Here is a 23,605-nt window from a genome sequence, read left to right on the forward strand (position 1 = left end):
TCTTTTTTCAGGCATTCCCCAAATAATCTCTGAAATCATCAGGAGGAGTTTCTTGGGATTCCTACAGAAATTTTTGCTGGTATTCCTGCATGACTTTTTCCAGAAACTTCAACAGGACCTCCTTAAGAGATGTATTCAGAAGTTTCAGTGTGGATTTTTCTATTTTTTTTTTATTTTCCGCAGGAGAAGGGAAAAGATTCCTCCAATAACTCCTCCTAGAATTACTTCTCGGATTTTTCAGGAATTTCTCTAGAAATTTGCTTAGGTATTCCATCAGGGATTCCTGCTATATCTAAGGGTTACTTCCTTCATCCAGGGATTTTTGAAAATATCTCCATATACTGTCCCATTAGCAAAAACAAAATCAAGGAAATCGCATTCAAAGTTCAAATAAGTGATTCGCTTCCTTTGTGAAACAAATGCGCTGAATCGTGTAGTTAAACTCAAAAAATGTGAACTCTAAATCAGTTCTTTCTTTAAAGTTTTTAAGTTTCATTTACATTAGCGTGGAATGTGGCGCTTTTGGGTTTTTCAGAATATTTGTCACATTCGGCCTTACATTTTTCCAACAAGTTTCAGAATAAACGACCTGTTTTTAATTTCCTATCTAGCTACTTTAGGTATAATATAGCTAGTGTATTAGTTGCAAAAACTCAAACTTGCAAAAAAAAAATCACCTGAGACAGATCGCGACTAGAAAATTATATCAAGTTTGTATAACTTTGTGTTATGATGTTAAATATTTTTCTCTAACTTATTATGTTATAAACTAGCTGTAGGATGATGTTAAAATAACTAAAATAGTAACAAAAAGTACACTGGTCTAATCAAGATTATATCCTATTTTGTTATAATCATATAAAAATTACCGGTTTCTATCATAATTTGATATAATTTTGTTACATTTTTCATAAATGTCGAATATTCAAAACTAAATTATAATACATTTATAACATATCCCTACAGGGCTTTGTGTGTGGTTGTCCTGGAGGAATATCTCTTTGCATTGCCTCAGGAGTTTCTATTGTATTTTCTTCCGAAATCTCTGCAGAGATTCTTCAAGAAAAGTTAGCAAGGAATCACCCTGGAATTCATGCTACAATTTCCAGCCTTTTCTACGGGGATTCCTTCAGGAATTGCTATAGATATTTACGCCTGAATTTTTTTTTCAGGAATTTCTCTGTGGATTTCTCCAGGAATTTCATGTGTAATCATAACAATGATTTCTTCATAGATTTCAATAGGGATTCCTCTAATGATTCTCAAGGGATATATGCAGAAATTCATCTAGGGATGCTTCTAGAAAATTCTCCGAAGGTTGATATCGAGACTCCTTCAGAAACCCCACAGAGGCTTCTACAGAGGTTACTTACAGAATTTCATCCTGTTGTTCGTTGAGTAAATTTCTTCAGGAATGTTTCCAAGGATTCCACCAGAAATTTTCACCCGGACCCAAGGGTGCTATTATCTCAGTTCATAACCATGCTATCAAAAAAACAATGTATGGATGAATTTAACCTTGCAGTTTTATCTGAAAGTTTGCCGAATAACATTGGAGTCGCACACGCATACCAAAGTCGTGAGCGAGCTGTGTAGGCAATTCTCCACGCGGTGAATGTAAATTATATTCACGCTGTGGAGAGTTGCCTTCACAGCTCGCTCACGACTTTGGTATGCGTGTGCGACTCCAATGTTATTCGGCAAACTTTCAGATAAAACTACAAGGTTATATTCATCCATACATTAGTGGAACTCACTAAACAGATTAAACTGCTGCGTAAACCATGATTTTCTGCTTATTTGAAATGTTTCATGATTTTGCGAATGAAATAATCAAAGATTGCCTTGGTGATCGCGACGTTTGATCAATTTAATCAGTTTACGCTGTTCAGTGAATCCCCCTATTGTTTTTCGATAGCATGCTTCTGAACTGAGATAATAGCAAATGAATGTAAATCTTTTCAAATGAATGGTCCCATCCCTGCCCGGAACATCACCAAAGGTTTCTCGAATCTTGGGATTCTTCCACAGAGATTTATCCAAAGATTTTTACTGGAATTATTGTATGAATTCTTCAGGGATTCCGATGTGGAATGTGCTTACTGTTGTTATGCGCGAAATTCTTTGGAAATTAAGACGGAAAATCAGCGGAAACGGAGCTAGTTCGGGTACAGTAATAACATACTTGTTAATCAGATGTTGGTTCATTTTCATTTGTTAACCGGTTTTGGTTCCACTTCCGTTTATTGGCTTCTGTAGACTACAATTATACAGCTGCGAAGAGGCTGTGTTCCAGTAGGGATGTCATGATAAGAATAACAATTAAAAGACTTAATAGTTCGTGAACCACCCCCCCCCCCCCCCACCTCCTATCAATTTCCGGCTTCACTCACTCGTTGTTTTCATGTTTGACGAGCTCAAAACCATTTTTTTGTGAGTAAAGAAATGATTTTGAAGAATGCCTTACCAGGGGCTGACAAAACCGGGACGTCCCTGTCTCAATTTTCAGCTTCACTGTTTCGACTGTAAAAATTATCTCTTATATAGTGACCGTGACCTATATAGCATTATTATATAGCGACCGTGACAGTAGATCGGAACTTGAGATGGCGACCATGACAAGACTACATTTTTCACAATTTGCCAAATTCGCAATCTGTAACAATAATAATAATTGTAGTCATCTGAGTCATTTATTTTTTATTTTTTTCATATATGAATTGGGATCAAGACAGTTTCAAATATGCATGAAAATCTGGACCGAAATCCAATTTTCAATGTATTTTGATAATCATAGCATGAATAAGAGCTATGTATTGAGTTGCTCTTCAGCAGATTTTTAAAAAAAGTTAAACATTCAAAGTCACATTGAAGCAAGGTGTGGGCCAAACACGACTCATGAACTCTACGTGTAACAGCCCAGGAAACTCGGTGAAATATGTATACAACGGAAACTAGTAGTTTCATTGAGTTCGACCCTACATTTCACCTCTCCAAGACTGATCCCAACCGTTTTATGAATGGCGATGAAAGCTTGCCGCGTCCTACCGCACCGCCACCGTTAAGTACAGTAACCCTAACATCGAGGCAGACGTCGAGGCAACACCAGTTTTGCGTATCGCTAATGTACCTCTCAAGCGAAATGGAAACTCCATCGATCGATCGCGATCAATGGATCCTCACGCGCCCGAGAGACAAAGTGGCTACTATACCGGTAGGCTCGTCATCATCGTTGGCTACGTCGCGCCGGCCACTGTTTCTCATCCCAAAACGGGATGTGTCTTCCGGTCATCTTCGCCAACTACAACCTTTTGCGTATGTGGATGGATGGGTAAATGGTGATGAGTGTCCCTTCCGCCGCCGCCGCTCCTCCGCCTAGCCGTGCCAAATCAATCGAAATGGAATGGCTTTTCGATCGCGCCCCCATAAGAAGAGAAGGGCTCGATTACGCGCGATCGATCTTTTTTTTTCGTAAGGTACAATGGAGTTAACTATAAAGGGGTTTGGTTGGGCTCAAATACTCTAAATAACCGAAGTACGAAGGTCGAAAGGACAAAAGGTCGAAGTGAAAGTTTCGGGAGGACAAAGATCGTAAGGTTATTTCCAAAGAAGCAAGAATTTCTCTGGAGCAAATTTTCGATTTTTTTTTCCTTTTGAGGTTTGTTCTTTGACCACATGATCCTAAGCCGAGCTGTACATTTCAATTCACCCAATTGTACCCTAGCAGCACTACTCAGGGCACAAGCACTCTTCCGACGACGACCCGCGGGGACCTCTACGCCAGACGAAACCCAGCAGCCGGGGCCAAAAGGCGAACGGCCGACAAACGAACGAACGAACACTAACGGCTAATGCGATGATGTCTGTGATCAATGGCCATAACGAGGAATATCCGGAGCACATTTTTGGGTGGATTGGGCGGATCACGGACGAACGGACGGACCCGGATTGATCATGCGCGCGCAGATCGCGCCGCGCGGAGACTTTTAGTGTGTGGCGAGCTGGAGCTTTCTGCTGTATCGCCCATCATCCCGTGAATGGAACCGGCAAACTGTGTCGATTGGAAACACTGCAATTATCGACTGCTGCTAAAATTGCACTACGCATATACGGACGGAGACGATGACGACGGCGACCAAGACGTAGACAGGCTCAGTTCGATGGGAAATCGATCGTTGTTTTGCACGCGCGCGATGAAAGGCTTTTTAGCTAAACGCTTCCGGTCGGGGTGGGATCTGTTCAAGCGTCGAGGGAGGAAGAAGGCCCTTTTATCCCGGGCAGAGGCCCCCGGGAGGATGCGTGAGATCACACTTCCTACGCGAGACCGCGCCGTGGAGGAGAAATCTCTCTATCCGTTTCCAATTGGTTGGATTGGAAATCTTTCAAAGGTGGTAGAAATTGCAAAACCAACGGCAGTGTTTGTGCACTGACATGGACATTTGGTTGGTGGATTTGTGCCAACGTTGTTGCACAAATTCAGCTGGGGGTTTCAAGTGGCAAAATTGGATACTTCAAGGCGGTAACAAATTTTGAAAGAAACAAACATGAGCTGGTGAAATGGCCAATTATCATCAGTCAACACAAGGTGAATAACGATGTGTGATAACTATACATTTAATTAGCTATCGGAACACTTTATCGAGAGGTTAATGGTGTCATATTTCAATGTTGAACAAAGAAGAAATTTTAGAAAAAGGTTCGAATAGCTGAGATTCAGAAGAAAATTCTTCTCTTTGTTTCAGGTCCCCTGAATCCAGGGGATAACAAGGGGCATTCAGAGGCGTTTCAGAAGGCTTCAGAAGGTTTCACGAACATTTTTGGACTCTTATGAACGCCTTAGGATAACTTAAAGAGTTTTAAAGGCGTTTAAAAGGGTGCCAAGAAGCGTTAGATTAAACGCTTTTAATAAATCCCTGTGCATCCAAAAAGTTACAGGGGATTACCAGGGGGTTCAAGGTATTGCAAGGAGGATGGGACGCCAGGGCTATAACATAACAACTGTCATGAAACGCTAGTGTAAACATTCCTTTAACCTCCTAAAAACCCCTCAACCCGCTGCAATAACATGAGGTGCTCCCAACAGTCTTAGAAATCCCGTGAAACTACGCTGGAATCACCTTGAAATACCATTGAACGTCCCTGACATCCTTCTGAAACCCCATGAGACCCTACTGAAACGCCTCTTATATGCACTGAAACCCAAACCTTTTGTAAAGCCCGGAATCTCTTCTTAAACTCATTTAAGCTCCCCTCTAAAATGCTCCTAAGACGTTATGAAATCCCCCGAAACTCTTGATACGCTCTTTTTACCCCTAGAAACACTCGAATCCTATTTATACCTCGAGCAGTCGCGTCTTCGGCCATCTTCAGTGACACCACGCTCAAGCTGTGTACCACAAGCGTGTATTTTCCATGGTGCGTGTACTCGATACCCGACGCGACCGCTCCCGGGTTAAATGTCCTTGAAACTCCCTGACACCCCCTGATTACCTTTCTGAACTCCCCGGAAGCCGCTTTTGAAACTGCTAGACATTCTTTCAAACGCCCTGAAATGCCCCTTAACCCGCTTCAAATGCCCCGAAGTCCCCCTAAAATCCTATAAAGCCACGGTTCCCAACCTTGGCTCATCGCGACCCCCCAGCCTGTCGTCACTGCGCTTTTCGTAAAACAATCGAAGCGTGCCTGCAAGCGGTTGGGGGGTCGCGAAACAAAGGTTGGGAAGCTATGCTATAAAGCATCACTTAAACTCCTCGAATGCCCTGAGACTCTCCTGAGACCCCTAGGACTCACCTGAGACTCCCTGAAAACCCCTGAAGTGGTTGCGAAAGCCCTGAAACGACGTTGAAACCCCTTGAAATGCCCTTGAGCGCTCCTGAAATTCAGGAAGTTTCAGGAGCGGCTAAGGGCATTTCACGAGGTGGCCCGTTTGACTCCTAGAAGCGCCCCTGAGGAAAATTCCCTGATACACCTTTGAAACTCCTTGTAATTTTTGAAACCACTTGAAACACCCTGAAACGTTCCTCAAATCTCATTAAACGCGCTAAAACTCCCCTGTGGTCTACTGAAACTCTCCTGAAACCTCTAGGAAACCCTTTGAACTATAGACACTATAAATTCCATAGACTTGTTGAGTAAAGCCATTTTAGTGTGTTTTAGAGGGTATCGAACGAATAAAACATCTCTTAATTAATAGATACAGATGAAATCACGCCGTCATATTCGATTGACTGCACGAATTAACAGTTCGTTAGGCTACAATTGTCTTCGTATCTGCAAGTTTATGGAATCTCGAAAAACCTCTAAAACCCTCTGCAGGGTTTTCGGAACCCTTTATATTCCGCATAAACGTAACTAAAATCCCTTTTAACACCCTGGAACTCCCCTACGCTCCTGAAGCCCCTGTTGGACCTGTGACCTCTTAAAGCCTTAAACAAATCACTAACACCTCTGAAACTTCTCGGAAATCCTCTTGAAGACCAATAAGCTCCTGAAACGCCCCCAACATAAGCCTTGAAATAGCTCTTGAACCCTTTTGAAACGCTTTTACAGGGATCCTATCCTAAATTCTTCCTTGTATTCTATCCGGAGTGATTCCAGTTGCATTTTCCAGAATATTTCTGATGATTTCTGCCGAAACTTTTCCACGGATTCGTCTTGGAATTATTCTAAAAATTTCTTTCAAAATTCTTCAAAAAATTTCTTCTATAATTCTTCCAGGAATCCCAGAATTTATTCCGAAACTTTTAATAAGATTCATACTGGAATCCTTGCGAAGATTCCTTCAGGAATTCTTCCAGGGGAATCTTCCGGAATTCAGACATCTCCTTGAAAACTTCTACAGATTTTTGATTTTTGACTTTCCCAAAATTTTCTCCTTTTACTTTATTGACTTGGCTATGTTCTCAAATTTCCCCAGGGATTTCTCATTGATTTTTTCCCGGAAATATCCCAGCGACTTCTGCCGCAGTTCTTCCCAACAATCCTCCCGGTATTCTTCTAGAAATTTCCCAAAAAAAATATCCAAAAACTGCTTCAGGTTTCCTCTTTTCTTCCACGGATTGTTCCCCTTTCATTATTTCAGGAAATTCCTCACGGCATTTTTCATGGAATTTCTGGAATTTTTCCCAGAACTCCACGGAGATTGGTCTCAAAGCTCGTACATAAATTGTTTCAGGGCATTTATTCCACGGATTATTGCTGAAACTATTTAAGATCTTCCATCCAAAAATATTAATTAAATAGCTCTTGAAATTCTTCTAGAAATTTCTTAAAATATTTCTTTTTTATTCTTCTAAAGTTTTTTCTCGAAATCCCCAAAAGGATTCTTCCCGGGATGTTTTAGGATATCCTTTCGGATTTTTTTCAACAAAAGTTCTTCCCAAAACTCTTCCACAGATTTTTTCATGAAGTCCTTTCAGGCATGTTTTCCATAGCTCTTATCTGGTTGCCATCCGGATCTCATTCCAAGAATTCTTCCCGTTTTTTTTCTTTTGGGATTTTTTTACCAAACTACTTACAGTTTTCTATCCGAAATTCTAACGATTTCTTCCAATGATGTTTTCCAAAACTCTTAAAGAGAATGCCTCCGGAATGCTGCAAGAATTTTTTTTTTCAAAATTATTTGAAAAAATTCGTTCCGGAAATTTTGCTGGAATTTTTCTCAGAAATTTCTCAAGAATTTTATCCGATTCTCTTGTAGAGATGTCTCCTCGATTTTTTTCAAGAATTTCTCTCGGATTTTTTTCACGATGTTCTTGAATTCTTCAAGGGACTCCTTGTAAAATTCTTCCAAGGATACTCGCGGAATTTTTGTACAGATTCAACCCAATTTTTTCTGGAATATATCAAAGTTGTTTTCAATTCTTCCAGTGATGCATATCAGAGCTCTCTCAAAAATTTCACCTGAAATTTTCCGAAGCTCTTGTGCATTTTTTTTATTATCATACAAATTAGGCCGAAGGGTCTCAGATTTTCATGAAACTTTTTCTACAGGCAGGGCTCATGGATATATGAACAAAAAAAAAATGAGAAAAATTCAGAGTCGCCTATTTTCCCGGAAAACTTATGTGGAAATTTTTGGTTTTCTCCTGACACTACTTACTTTGAAAAATCATAACTAAAGAACGAAGCATCGTAGAAACAAAGTTTTTTTTTAGAAAATGAAAGCAAGTTTTCTCAGGAATCAAAAAAAAATATGAAGTGGAAAAAGTTTTCCTCAAAATTTTCAACAGTTGAAAAAATTCGTAAAGAAAAGCCGGAAAAATTATGCTTGAGCTCGTGGAAAATTTTCGAAAAAATATTTTTGAGAAGGTTATTTTATAAGCTTTAATCGCTGAAATTTTTGGAATGCACTTTTTTTCGTTTTTGAGTTATGGTCAATTTTGTGAAAATGACCATGTTAGTCTATATTATATGGTCATTTTTCTAGTGAATTTCCCATAATTCAGGAACGAAAATTCAATGCATTCCATAAATTTCAGCGATCAAAGCTTATGAAATTACCTTCTCAAAAATATTTTTTTGAAAATTTTCCACGAGTTCGGACATAGTTTTTCCGGCTTTTTTTATGAATTTTCTCAACGGTGAAAAATTTTGTGGAAAACTGTTTCCACTTCATATTTTTATTTTTTAATTCCTGAGAAAAATTTTTTCTTTCATTTTCATTAACCCTCGAGCGATCGCGCTGTTGTATTTTGTACAACACGTTGAAAAAATCTCGCTTTTTGTACTCAGCATTAGTGTGGTGCTGACGCAGGTAGTCAACCGCGCGAGTTACGGAAGGTTAAAAAACTTTGTTTCTACGATGCTTCGTTCTTGAGTTATGATTATTCAAAGAAAATGCTTTTATGGCACATTTGGACATTTTTTAACAAAATTGGTCATAACTCAAAAACGAAAAAAAAGTGCATTCCAAAAATTGCAGCGATTGAAGCTTATAAAATAACCTTCTCAAAAATATTGTTTCGAAAATTTTTCGCGAGTTCGGGCATAGTTTTTCCGGCTTTTCTTTACGAATTTTTTCAACTGTGGAAAATTTTGTGGAAAACTTTTTCCAGTTCATATTTTATTTTTGGATTCCTGAAAAAAATTGCTGTCATTTTCTAAAAAAAACTTTGTTTCTACGATGCTTCGTTCTTGAGTTATGATTTTTCAAAGTAAATAGTGTCAAGGGAAAACAAAAAAAAATCCACCAAAGTTTTCTGGGAAAATAGGCGACCCTGATTTTTTCTCAATTTTTTTTTGTTCATATATCCATGAGCCCTGCCTGTGCAAAAAGTTTCATGAAAATCTGAGACCCATCGGCCCAAACCCGTACGGTAATAAAAAAAAATACCCTCTTGCAAAGATTTCTACTGAAACTCTTTCACAGTTTCATCCCGGAGAAATAAAAAGATCGGTTCATTCATCCGTGCCATAATTTTGTCAATTTTTAACCGATTTTCAATCTTTTAGCATGAACCACCGTAAAATTGATTTTAAACAAGCTTTCTAGATTTTTTTTTCCAAAAACAAGCAAACGTGAGTTTTTTTTTTGTAAAAAAATATTTTATATTTTTCTTTTTTTGACTTAAATTTTAACCTTAGAATTGTATGATTTTTAAACTGCTTGCTCAATTGCAAATACTTTAACATGCTTTTGCAAATATTTTTTATATTTTCAGTAAAAAAAATCTCAATACGGAGGATTTTTTATTTGGACAATTATTGTATTGGCTCGGCAGTCTTATTCGAATATTAAGCGAACAACAATTTCCTCGCTCCGACGTTTTGATCCTGGCTTTGAACCTTTTTCAGTGATCTATAATTTTATCGATAATATGGACAATTAACAGTTTTACAATTGACAAATAAGGTTTTACAAAACAATTTTACATAATATTGGTGGTACACATTAACATTTACTTGCAAAGAATTGTTCGCTCTTGTCCTAAAACTTTTAGCCTGCCGTGTTGTCCTCTTTGTTGTCCATATTTTTAATCAAATTATAGATCCCTGACGAAGGTCCCAAACCAGGACCGAGACGTCGGAGCGAGGAAATTGTAGTTCGCTTAATATTCGAATAATACTGCCGAGCCAATACAATTATTGTCCCAAGAAAAAAAAAAATTAATGTTGCTTTAATATGGAATTTTTTTTACAAGTTTATCTTTTAAATTGATTTCAATCTAACAAAGCATACAAATTCCAGTTTTCAATATTCTCTCCCTAAAATGCAGCAATAACGTTCTCGTTTATGGTTTCGATGTAATTTCGAGTGTATCTAAAATTAACTGTAAATGTTAGAAATGCTCTATCTCGAAGCATGGTTGGTCTTTTTGTTCCGGTTCTTCTATCAAATCTTCACAATATAGTTAAGTTTAGAACAGCCTGAAGAAAGTTGGAAAATGTTTAGTATTATTGAAAATATGGTTTAATGAGTACACCACACAAAATAACAATCCATACAAAATGCTATTTTTTTAAATTTTTAAACGTTTCAATAGTTTGTAGCGAAAACAATTCTTATTTTCGATAGAAAAGTCCCCATCCTTTAAAAAATGGCCTATCCCAAAAACACCTACTTTTTGGACGAATTTCGACGCTCTTCGGAGGTTATAAAATTTCGTTCTCTGGTAAAACTACGCCTTCATAAATTTAAATACTTGCCTAGCTGAAAAAAAAAAATGCGAATTTACAACTTTAATAAACTTTGATAAATGGCTTTTTTCATTTTTAAGAATTGCGCTAAAATGCAAATAATTTTGCTTGAACAAAAAAAAATTATTTTCTGTATGATGAGCATTCTAGAAAAGAATATAGACTTGTGTATTTTCAGCCATTTTCTTCTCTTCGTCATGGGGTTTTTTGAAGCCTATTGAACTCAAAATAGGCCTCAAATCTTTCCTAATAAAGCTGAATGATATGACCATGTTTCAGGCAATTTGGCCGACAAAAACCCCTCATGACGAAGAGAACAAACCTGCTGATAATATCCTTTGTCACCCTATTTGCGCAAAAATAAGAAAAAATGAATATTTTCCCACGGTGTTCGCAATTTAAAATTTTAAGGTGTCCAAAATTTTAAAAACATGTGTGCAATCTTCGAGAGAAAAGTCCAAGTTAAATGATTATTATTAGAATATCAGAGCTACCATTCTTTTTTTCGAAGATTTATAAAGTGTTTCCAAAAATAAAGCTGTATTCATTTCGAATACAATATTATTAAGGCTGTTGTGAGCATCTACAGTTATTTTCCTATACATTTCTTAGTTAGACTTTTTGAAACTTTGTTTCGGTTTTTCACTTTTGGTTTGAACCTTATTCAGAGACATAAAAAGACCCACAATTATTATTAATTTAAAAAAACTTGTGGCAAAATCAAAAAGTTTTTTTTTCCAATAAAAACTTTTTTCCGATTTCTGGAAGATGTTTCTGTTTTAAAACAACAGAGCAAAGTGACAAACTAATTTAAAATTAAATTATACTTACAGGAGGGCATTTTTTTTATTATCGAACAAATTGGGCCGAAGGGTCTCAGATTTTCATGAAACTTTTTCCACTGGCAGGGCTCATGGATAAATGAATAAAAAAAAAATGAGAAAAATTCAGGGTTGTCTATTTTCCCGAAACAGTCAGGTGGAAGTTTTTTGTTTTCCCCTGATACTGCTTACTTTGAAAAATCATAACTCAAGAACGAAGCTTCGTAGAATCAAAGTTTTTTTTTTAGGAAATGAAAGCAAATTTCCTCAGAAGAAAAAAATATGAATTAGACAAAGTTTTCCACAAAATTTTTCACAGTTGAGAAATTTCGTAAAGAAAATCCGGAAAAACTATGCCCGAACTCGTGGAAAATTTTCAAAAAAATATCTTCGAGAAGGTTATTTTATAAGCTTTCATCGCTGAAATTTTTGGAATGCACTTTTTCTTCGTTTTTGATTTATGACCAATTTTGTTGAAAAATGTCCAAATGTACCATATAAGCCTTTTTTTTTTTTAAATCATAACCTCAGAACGAAGCATCGTAGAAACAAATGAAAATGAAAGAAAATTTTCTCAAGAATCCTAAAAAATATGAAGTGGGAAAAGTTTTCCACACGTTGAGAAAATTTATAAAGAAAAGCCAAACTATGCCCGAATTCGTGGAAAATTGTCAAAAAAAAAAAATGTTGAGAAGGTGATTTTATAAGCTTTGATCGCTGAAATTTTTGGAATGCACCTTTTTTCTTCCCTGAATTATGATCAATTTTGTGAAAAATGACCATGTAAGCCTATATTATATGGCTATGTTTCACAAAATTAGCCATAACTCAGGAACGAAAAAAAGTGCATTCCAAAAATTTCAGCGACCAAAGCTTATGAAATTACTTCCACAAAAATATTTTTTTGGAAATTTTCCGCAAGTTCAGGCATGGTTTTTTCGGCATTTCTTTATGAATGTTCTCAACGGTGAAACATTTCGCAGAAAACTTTTTTCACTTCATATTTTTTTTTGATTTATTTTCTTTCATTTTAATTAAAAAACTACTTATATGACACATTTGGACATTTTTCAACAAAATTGGGCATAAATCAAAAAAGAAGAAAAAGTGCATTCCAAAAATTTCAGCGAATAAAACTTATGAAATAACCTTCTCAAAAATATTTTTTTGAAATTTTTTTACGAGTCCGGGCATAGTTTTTCCGGTTTTTCTTTACGAATTTTCTCAACCGTGGAAAATTTTGTGGAAAGCTTTGTGTAGTTCATATTTTTTCGGATTTCTGAGAAAATTTGCTTTCATTTCTTAAAAAACTTTTTTTCTTCGATGCTTCGTTCTTGAGTTATGATTTTTCAAAGTAAGTATAGTATCAGGGGAAAACAAAAAAATTCCACCTGAGTTTTCCGGGAAAATAGGCGACCCAGATATTTTTTTCATTTTCTTTTTGTTCATTTATCTATGAGCCCCCAATGTGGAAAAAGTTTCATGAAAATCAGAGACCCTTCGGCCGAAAGCCGTACGGTAATAAAAAAAATCCCCAGGAGATTGCCAAAATGTTTGGGAAATGCAACTTTTTTTTTTCTCTCACAAAAAAGTTCAACTTGCTGTAACTTTTCATAGAGTACATCGAAAATTCTCAAATTTCCACAGTTTATCAGCCTATTATATGTGCATTATTTATGCTCGATTGGTTAATCTTTCGCGAAGTTGGAACGTTTCTCGTAAAACACATTTTTTAGACAACTAATTTTTGAACTTTCATGTCTCCGAAACCAGTGAACCGAATTGAATGAAATTTTGAACGTTTATCAACAACATATTAATGCTTCAAAAGTCTTAAAAACATAGGTACTTTTTGAAGGGTAAAAAAGTTATTGTAAATTTAGCTTTTTTTTTTCCTCTGTATTTTTGAAAAATAGTCAAATTTGTTTGGTTATTTGGTTAACCGGTATTACTTTATTCGCCTTGAGAAAATATTACATTTTATTACGTCGTATCAATAAATTGCTGATAAACGTTTAAAATTTCATTCAATTTGGTTTACTGGTTTTGGAAATATCAAAAATTAGTTATCTAAATAATAGTCATTTACCAGAACGGTTCTAGCTTCCCGAAAGATTAACCAATCGAGCTTTGTACCAATGATGCAGATATAATAGGTTGACAAACAGACAAACTTTGAGAATTTTTGATGAGCTCTATAAAAAGTTACAGCATGTTGAACTTTTTTTGTGAGAAAAAAAAAATTACCTATCCCATAGAGTAGTGTGCGGTAGTTCGACAGCAGCAAAGTTTCGCGCGCTCGCTTTGCTAGATTTTTGCGATTTTTTTTTTCCTCTTCCCTCTGCGGGGCTCCGACGACGGGACGCCAAGCAGTCAGTAGTGTGCGGTAGTTCGACAGCAGCAAAGTTTCGCGCGCTCGCTTTGCTAGATTTTTGCGATTTTCTTTCCCCTTCTCTCTGCGGGGCTCCGACGACGGGACGCCAAGCAGTCAGTAGTGTGCGGTAGTTCGGCAGCAGCAAAGTTTTGCGCGCTCGCTTTGCTAGATTTTTGCGATTTTTTTTCCTCTTCCCTCTGCGGGGCTCCGACGACGGGACGCCAAGCAGTCAGTAGTGTGCGGAAGTTCGACAGCAGCATAGTTTCGCGCGCTCGCTTTGCTAGATTTTTGCGATTTTCTTTCCCCTTCTCTCTGCGGGGCTCCGACGACGGGACGCCAAGCAGTCAGTAGTGTGCGGTAGTTCGGCAGCAGCAAAGTTTCGCGCGCTCGCTTTGCTAGATTTTTGCGATTTTCTTTCCCCTTCTCTCTGCGGGGCTCCGACGACGGGACGCCAAGCAGTCAGTAGTGTGCGGTAGTTCGGCAGCAGCAAAGTTTCGCGCGCTCGCTTTGCTAGATTTTTGCGATTTTCTTTCCCCTTCTCTCTGCGGGGCTCCGACGACGGGACGCCAAGCAGTCAGTAGTGTGCGGTAGTTCGGCAGCAGCAAAGTTTTGCGCGCTCGCTTTGCTAGATTTTTGCGATTTTTTTTCCTCTTCCCTCTGCGGGGCTCCGACGACGGGACGCCAAGCAGTCAGTAGTGTGCGGTAGTTCGACAGCAGCAAAGTTTCGCGCGCTCGCTTTGCTAGATTTTTGCGAGAGTGAGTTTTTGGAGGCAAAGTGTACAGGCCGCGTTTTCATTCGGTCGTCGTCGTCTATTTGACTGCTCATCTTCGTACGGGGTGATTTAGTGAGTTTTTGGAGGCAAAGTTTACAGGCGGCGTTTTCATTCGGTCGTCGTCGTCGTCTATTTGACTGCTCATCTTCGTACGGGGCGATTTATGATACGATAAATGCAACAAACAACATTTTTTGCGATTTTAGTCAACAGACATTGAAATGTTCGTCACGTCAAGTGTCGGCCCAAGTTCCAAAGCCACGTTGATTCAAATCACTTTATTTTCTCTTTCGTTAATTTTCGCACTTCGAAAACTATCTGAATGGTTCGTCATCTTCGATGTCGGCATGTGTTTTGTTTTAGTCCAAATGAAAATAAGTGGTTTGATATTAATAGGGTTGCATGAATCACTCCACTTACCAAAGTGAACTCATATCATGCGCCCTTTCCCCTCCCCACTAACAAAAAGTCCTTCCCATGACAGACGTGGAGACGCAGAGGTGATCTCGGTCTTTAGTAAGCAACGCACGTCATAATAACATTCCTTTCCCTCCTCGATGACCGTAAGGACGTGGCCGGCGCCGTTATTGACCTAATAAAGTTTGGAATTCTCGAAGATGCACATTGAGGACGGTAAGCTACTCCCAAGCTCCGTCTGTTGGTTCCTTGTGCAACTTCGATTGTTCTGGTCAATCACGGAGTAGCAACTACGAATAGTACGGTCATCTATGCTCATGCTCATGCTCATGCTCAAAAAAAAAATTACCTATCCCATACATTTTGGCCACCCCCTGTATTTGTTGCTTTTTACTTGTTCCTCATTTTAAAACTTAAACAAGAATATAAAACTATTTCTAAAGTACTTAGAAAATCTGGATGTTTGCTAAGCTTGTTCAATTCAATGTATTTGTTCATGTACAGAGTGTAAATTCTTTGGAATTTGTGAGCTCGTTCCATGATATTATTTCACACATGATTTTGAAATTAAACTTTGGTCTAACCTAAAACTCTCTTTTCTATATTTAATTTTATGGAATCGGATGAACGTCAGAAACAAAATCAAGTTGGTGAGCTCGTTTCATGCTACTATCATACTAAGATATCATCAACATTGCTTAATGCTTGTACAACGTTTACACTGGTAATTCACGCATCAATTCAATACACAAGACCAACCAGCCTACAGCCGCTCGAGCATAAAGAAGCTGCCAGGTGTCCAAAGCGTAAAAAGTCGTTTTTCCCACGATTATCCCGTTTGCACTCGGTTAGATCTTTAAGCTTCTTTCACAAACTAAACTGTTGACTAGTCGTGCTGAGGTGCACAAGAGCACACCGTAAACACTTGTTGAAAGTGCAGCAAACCCCAAACCCCATCCTTCCTGGCCACCATGGGGGTGGCGCGGAGTCCGGATTAGGCAATATCATCGAATCGATGGCTGTGTTCGCTCGAAGGCGACAACAACGACGCACCGTGTATAGATAGAAAGAGGTGGGAAGGTAGTCATGCAGATCGTCGTTGTCGTCGTCGTGGACTTCGCTGTCAACCTTTTCCAAGTAGAAGTAATCTTCCTTCGCGTTTTCTTCCGACTTTGGTCGTTTTCATTCGCATGCAAAATGGTAGCAGCATCATTAATTTTGTTGTGCGACAAGGAAAATAAGGGCAGTCGTCGTCGTCGTCATCATCGTCGTCATCAGCGCATTGTTCTGCTCGTTTCTGAGGGGATTTATGGTTGTAGGAAGCGGTTTACCAGAAGCGCGAACAAAATGTCAACCCAAATGTTAAGCTGCTTGCTCTAGACGACGAGACTGAATTTCGACGAGCAGTAGTTTCGCTTCTGAGCAATATTAATGACTTCATTTTCCTTTTCTCGTTCCTGGTTGGTAACTAATCACTGTGACGATTTTCGTGGGAAGCCGCATAGGGCATATCGTATGCGCCAATAGGATTGTGAATTCAAATTTTAGATATCTTATTACATTGAAACTTTTCCAAACGAAAATTGCCTAACTCGCAAATACCCATTTATGACACGATCATAACACCGAAATTGGATGCTTAAAATTTTAATCTGAAGTGAAAGCGGCGGCTGTCCGGACTGGAAAGCGAATTTCCATTAAAACTTGAGCTGGGAGTTTGGTACGTAGTAAATTATGCCCATATGTACTCTTGGTACCTCTCGCACACGCCCCGAATCAAACGGGCAAGAAGTGTATGTAGTAAGAAGTACGCTCGTTCAATAAACATCACACTCCAAGGGAATTAACTCATTCAAAAAGTATGGATACCAACGGCGGGCCCGTTGATGACGACCACCCCGTAAATTGTAAATTGGAGCCATATATTTTGGTTGGTCGGCTGGTCGGGATTGTTGGTAATAATAGTCGAAATTTAGAAACTACCTTTGGAGCTAGCACACTTTCTAGTCTACAGTGCTGACCAATATTTATTTGCTTCTTTTTTTTTTGGTCTATATAAAACGATCAATTCATGTCTAGTCATTCTGGACCTAAGTTATTTATAAAATAACTTGATGAACAGCACTTTATATAAAACCTGTATTAGAAATTCAAAAGATTTGAAAATTTTAAAATTATATTCATTCAATATGATATTCTAAGTGGTATGTGGTATGAAAACATATTAAGATTTGCCTAAAAGCATTTGTTATTTTTTTTCAATTTTCAAACAAAAAATTTACGAAGGAAAATATATAAAAAAAAATTGTTCAAATATTTTTTAACACTGTTGAGCTAGCTCTCCAAAGTTGATCATTTTGTATGAAATACTATTAAAGTAACAAACACATCGACCAACACTGTACATTATGCGCGGCAAGTTCCACCATCATCCAGCCGAAAGCACTTACTAGTAACGGCCATTTATGAGCCGTTTATGTCAGCAAGTAATCGCACATAGATTTTTCCGAACTGAAAGCGAAAAACGCGCGCGCGCTACAAAAGCTCACTAAACGGTAGTCGGTGTTCGGGCCGCCGTACGAGACTGTTGCAATGCAAGTAGTTTAGAAAGAAAAAAAACAGGTAAACGACGTGCTATTAAAATTTTAATTAAACCACAAAATAGTGATACAGTTGTACGGTGATGGGTTGCGTTACAGCTCTCCTTTTTTGTTGTTGTGGTGCGTCGGCTAGTCTTTTTTTTCGTGTTCGATGTTACGGACTAAGGCTAGATTATTGTTTGGGTGATTTTTTACAGTTTTTGGTGGTTGAAAAGTATGGCTTTGATTTAAGGTTTGTAGGAAAGCGGCATCTATGAATGGCATTATGCTTAAAAACAGATCAACATAGTTATATCAAGGAACTAGTAATATTGTTATTATTGAAATGGCAGACGAGCTGGCTAAAAGTGGATCCAATTTACAGTTTACTGGCCCAGAACCATTCTGTGGTATATCAAACTGTACAATAAAAATGAACCTGAAATATTGGGCTGAGCAGAGGGTGATATCCAATTGGATGGATGTCAAAAAATTGCAAGCAGTAAACATGATTTATAACACCAAATGCTTATAAAACCAAAAAGCTCTTAGAGCTCAACGAGAGAGCTCTATATACTAGAGTGGGTCAACGTTGGCGTTGTATGGAGAAACTTTAAATTTGATCGTATCAACCCGGAACAAAGCTTTTTCAATCTATATTGGCGTCTAAAACAACTGTGCAAAATTTTGGAGCGATTGGTTGCTTCCCCGTATTCCCCATTGCAATTGAAATTTGTATGGAAGTTAGTATGGGAAAACGTACTTTTTTGCATTTTACTCATAAGTTGAATTCTGTTGTCTAATACCATGTAACTAATGACGTTAAAGTATAGCCTAGGATATGCGGAAAAACTTTGCCGAAGACCGCAAAGTGATCCGACGCTTGTAAAAAAAGTTATTCGCCTGGTAACTTTGGCCAAAAATTGAGATTTTATTATTGATGTTATTCCTTTACATGTTAAACGTTAAGCACCACCGGGCAATCTGTACGTTATAACTTTTTTCACAAGTGTCGGTTTACTTTGCAGTCTTCGGCAAAGTTTTTCGGCATATCCTAGGCTGTACTTCAACGTAATTAGTTAGAATGTTTTAGACGAAAAATTTTAATTGGGGAAAAAAATGCAAAAAAGCACGTTCTCCCATAAATTTCATACAAATTTCAATCGCAATGCGGAATACGGGGAAGCAACCAATCGCTCCCAAATTTTGCAAAGTTGTTTTGGACGCTAAAAGGAGTCAAAAAAGCTTTGTTCCGAAAAATCGACTTTGTTGACCCTGTCTAATGTACATACACTAGCCTAGTAACTGGACACTGCCCGAGCAGGTATCACTTGAAAAATATTGGCCATATTCAGAGTGATTTCTGTCGTTTTTGTAATATGGAACGTGAAACCTCGAAACATCTGCTTTGCAGTTGTGGTACTTTATACACGCGCAGGCAAAGATTTTTAAATAGTGGTTGCTTGCAACCCAGTGAGATCTGGTCTGCAAAACCTGGGAAGGTCTTGGGGTTTATAAATTCCATTGCACCTGACTGAGAGACGACCCGTCGCGGCAGAAGCTGATTACTTGAAACATGGTAATTAGCTAGCTAGATGCGAATATCAAAACGGGACATGCAACAAAAGTTCAGTTTATTGGACGCAGTGGCTTAATTTCCCCAACAGGGGATGAAAAAATATTGTTAAGCCTTCATCAACATCATAATCTGTGATGAACACACTCAAAGAATGTACAAATAAAAAAAAAATGTCATGGTCGCCATCTTATACACCGATCTCTACAATCACGGTCGCTATATTATGTTTACCAACAAAGTAATACACAAAAAATCATTGTCGTCAAAGTAAGGAAATGAAGATGAAAAGTAGAATCTTCATAATCGTAGCACTAAATAATATAGAGGAGTCTATGATAGTGTATCGATTTATACAGAATTTCAAAAAAAATGTTGTTAAAAAAGTTGTTAGATTGTCATGTTTTGCGCTACATTAAGACAGGTACGAGCCCTTAGGTTACCACCCTAGTCACTACATATGTACTTCATTTCAATTTCATTGTAATAATTTTTATTATTAGACACAAGCAGATGTATACAAAGTGTGAAAGTGATCAACCTGCAGTTCTTCTGTAATGTAACATAGAATAGGACAGATCGGTAAAGTACTAGATTTGTAGTAATGAGCTGAATTTTAGTATGGGGAGGGGATCTATTCTCCGTTTCTGCAATGAAATGGTGCAAAAAGCGTGGGTATTGTGATTCCTTGCCTAATTTGATGCTGTTTGAGCAAAACTTAGGGCAACAATGTTGTTGTTTTCTCCATTTCTTGCCACATAAACAACATATTTTTTTTTTGTCTGTATTAACGAGATTTTTAACCCCAGGCCAGTTCATCTCGGGACCCACGCTTTACTTCCCTTCCGAAGGAAGAACCCACATTTTGTGAGTATGTCGGGAGTGGGATTCAACATAGTTATCCAAAGTTTTGCTCAAACAGCATCAAATTAGGCAAAGAATCAAAACACGCACGCTTTTTCTACCATTTCATTGCAGAAACAGAAAACTGACCTTCTCACCATACTAAAATTCAGCTCATTACTACAAATCTAGTACTACACCGAACGTGCCCCATACTGCGCCACTATAAAATGGTATTACGAGACATGCTGTTGTGAAAACTTTCTTGATCAATATTTTACTTACTATCGCTCATTGGGAAAAAGCTTCGACATTTAATGGTTTGTCTCACAGTTTTTAAGAATACTGCTATTTCTGGATGTCTTACCTGTAAAGAAAAAAGAAATTGAAAACAAGCGTTAGAGTTTTGAGGTTTTGTTTTAAACAAAGTTAATCATATCGGAATGTTTTACAACTCTCTCGGTAATTACGTTTTTCAGTTACCGGCCTTGGTCGACTGATTAAAAAAATACGTATCTCCTAGAGCATTTCAATTTGAGCTCATGGTTTATTAAAATAAGGTTATCATAAAATTGATTTATACTAGTTAAAAATTTAAGAAAAAAAAATTTCACTTTTTGCCAAAAAGAATACAATTGCATTAAAAATGTAGTTACTCATTTTCTAGTGCTCGACACAGCTGAATTCTGTAAGTCGAAGACGAAATAGGCTTACAGTGTATCAAACAATTGTCCGTACAGCAATTTTTTCGTCAAAATAATTTTTCATTTTTTGTATGTCATTCAAAAACACCGAACTTTAGATGAAATATTTTCAAACTTTTTTGAGGGAACACATGAATATTTAATACGCAATCTTGTAAGGATTACTTTGTTCACTACAAAAAATATAGAATTCTATTTATGTAGTTGACGATGTTTATAAATTAACCATATTTTATACATATAATACATATAATCTGCCAAACGTTTTCAACTAATAAAAATGCATTAATTGAACGAAAAGTGCATAGGACCTACTCTGCATATGTGGTTCAGTAGGTCCTGTATAAAAATATTACATTAAGAAAGTTTCAAACACTTGGCACTTTTATTGATCAAAATAAAATTTTGACTGATTACAAATCAATGTTGGTTTGATGAAATGGCCAAATTTCAGCATTGTACAGCTTTCCGTTCCCAAGATATATGTGTTGGAAGCTTCTGAACCCGACTCCGGATAATCGAGTCCATCCTGTATAGATTTTTTCATATTTTTTTTAGTGAATATAAAACTTCAAACAAAGCTGCATATGTAAGCCGTAGATATAAGCTGTAACACAACAAAAAATTAAATCGGTTCATAAAGTATATATTGAGATATAATGTTTTAAAAATTTGTTCATAAATCTTAGAAGTTTTACTGAAAGTTCTATAACTTTCAGAAAACTTATTCGATCTCGCTCAAAATTTCACCAATGGAGCTTCAATATATTGGGCTGCAAAACGGTGAGTCGATAAGGAGAGCGTCCAATATAGCTCTGGTCCTCACAAGTTCCTACCTCATGCTTCCACGGGTCAAGCGATGACAAAGACCGCCAGCTAAGAGTTGTGTGCTTAGCTGGTAGTGCAGCCTGGGCACTGTTGTCCTTCTGACTTCAGCTAGATTGAGGAGGTACGATCCGAGTGTCTGTTCACCAAGGAGGTGCGGCTCAAACAGCGTCTGTTCTGGCATCCAGCGGCTGAGTAAGAAACGCTGCACCACGCCCAGCTAGATCCAAGGTGGTAGCCCCATCAGCGTGGTCGTCCCAGTGTTGGTTGGGACGTTAAACAGAACTGGCACGATGGCCCTCCGGCGAGACAGGAGTGTTGGCGTAGGCCCAATAAGCCACCCGTAAAAATCCCCATTGCGAATAACATAGGAGAAAATACGACTCGATACAATCGGCAAAGACCCACGCGACGAAATAAGGACTACGATTGGAAACTTGGAACATGGAATTGCAAGTCACTAGGTTTCGCAGGATGTGACAGGATAATCTACGACGAACTACATCCCCGCAACTTCGACATCGTGGCGTTGCAGGAACTTTGTTGGACTGGACAGAAAGTGTGGAAAAGCGGGCATCGAGCGGCTACCTTCTACCAAAGCTGTGGCACCACCAATGAACTGGGAACAGGATTTATAGTGTTGGGCAAGATGCGACAACGTGTGATCGGGTGGCAGCCGATCAACGCAAGGATGTGCATGTTGAGAGTTAAGGGCCGTTTCTTCAACTACAGCATCATCAACGTCCACTGCCCACACGAAGGGAGACCCGATGACGAAAAAGAAGCGTTCTACGCGCAGTTAGAGCAAACATACGATGGTTGCTCGCCGCGTGACGTGAAAATCGTTGTCGGCGACATGAACGCGCAGGTAGGAAGGGAGGAAATGTACAGACCGGTAATTGGGCGAAACAGCCTGCACGCCGTATCGAATGATAACGGCCAGCGATGCGTAAACTTTGCAGCCTCCCGTGGTATGGTAGTCCGAAGCACCTTCTTCCCCCGCAAAGATATCCACAAAGCCACCTGGAGATCACCCGACCACCAAACAGAAAACCAAATCGACCACGTTCTAATCGACGGTAAATTCTTCTCGGATATAACCAACGTCCGCACATACCGCAGTGCGAATATAGATTCGGATCACTACTTAGTCGCTGTATGCATGCGCTCAAAACTTTCGACAGTTATCACCACGCGTCGAAGTCGAACGCCGCGGCTCAACATCGAGCAACTTCGTAACGTAGAAGTGGCTCAAGACTACGCGCAGCAGTTAGCAGTGGCCCTACCAACGGAAGAGCAGCTTGGCGCAGCTACACTTGAAGATGGCTGGAGGGACATCCGATCCGCCATAGGTAGTACCTCGGCTACAGCACTAGGCTTCGCGACTCCGAATCACAGAAACGACTGGTACGACGGCGAATGTGAACAGTTGAAAAACGAGAAGAATGCAGCATGGACGAGAATGCTGCAACACCGTACGAGAGCGAATGAGGCACGTTACAAACAGGCGCGGAACAGGCAGAACTCAGTCTTCCGGATGAAGAAGCGCCAGCAGGAAGAACGAGATCGCGAAGCGATGGAAGAGCTGTACCGCGCTAAGGACACACGAAAGTTCTACGAGAAGCTGAACCGCTCGCGCAGAGGCTTTGTGCCACAAGCCGACATGTGCCGAGATAATCACGGGAATATTCTCACGAGCGAGCGTGAGGTGGCCGAGAGGTGGCGGCAGCATTACGATGAGCACCTCAATGGCGACGTTGCAAGTACCGAAGGTGGCGTGGTAACAGATCTAGGAGTATGTGCACAGGACGAAAGACTTCCGGCCCCTGACCTTCAAGAGATTGAGGAGGAGGTTGGCCGGTTGAAAAACAACAAAGCCGCTGGAGCAGATCAACTACCAAGCGAGCTTCTAAAATACGGTGGAGAAGCACTGGTGAGAGCACTACACTGGGTCATTACCAAGATTTGGGAGGAGGAAGTATTACCGGAGGAATGGATGGAAGGTATCGTGTGTCCCATCTACAAAAAGGGCGACAAGTTGGATTGCGGGAACTA

General features: G+C 38.8%; 1 protein-coding gene across 2 annotated transcripts in view; it reads right to left on the bottom strand.

Moving 5' to 3' along the window:
* Positions 1-23,605, bottom strand: part of LOC109621731 (ras-interacting protein RIP3) — a 1,021,901-nt gene that overhangs the window by 114,267 nt on the left and 884,029 nt on the right. The gene's annotated exons all lie outside the window — the stretch shown is intronic.

The sequence above is a fragment of the Aedes albopictus genome, chromosome 2, assembly GCF_035046485.1.
Source record: "Aedes albopictus strain Foshan chromosome 2, AalbF5, whole genome shotgun sequence".
NCBI lineage: Eukaryota > Metazoa > Arthropoda > Insecta > Diptera > Culicidae > Aedes > Aedes albopictus.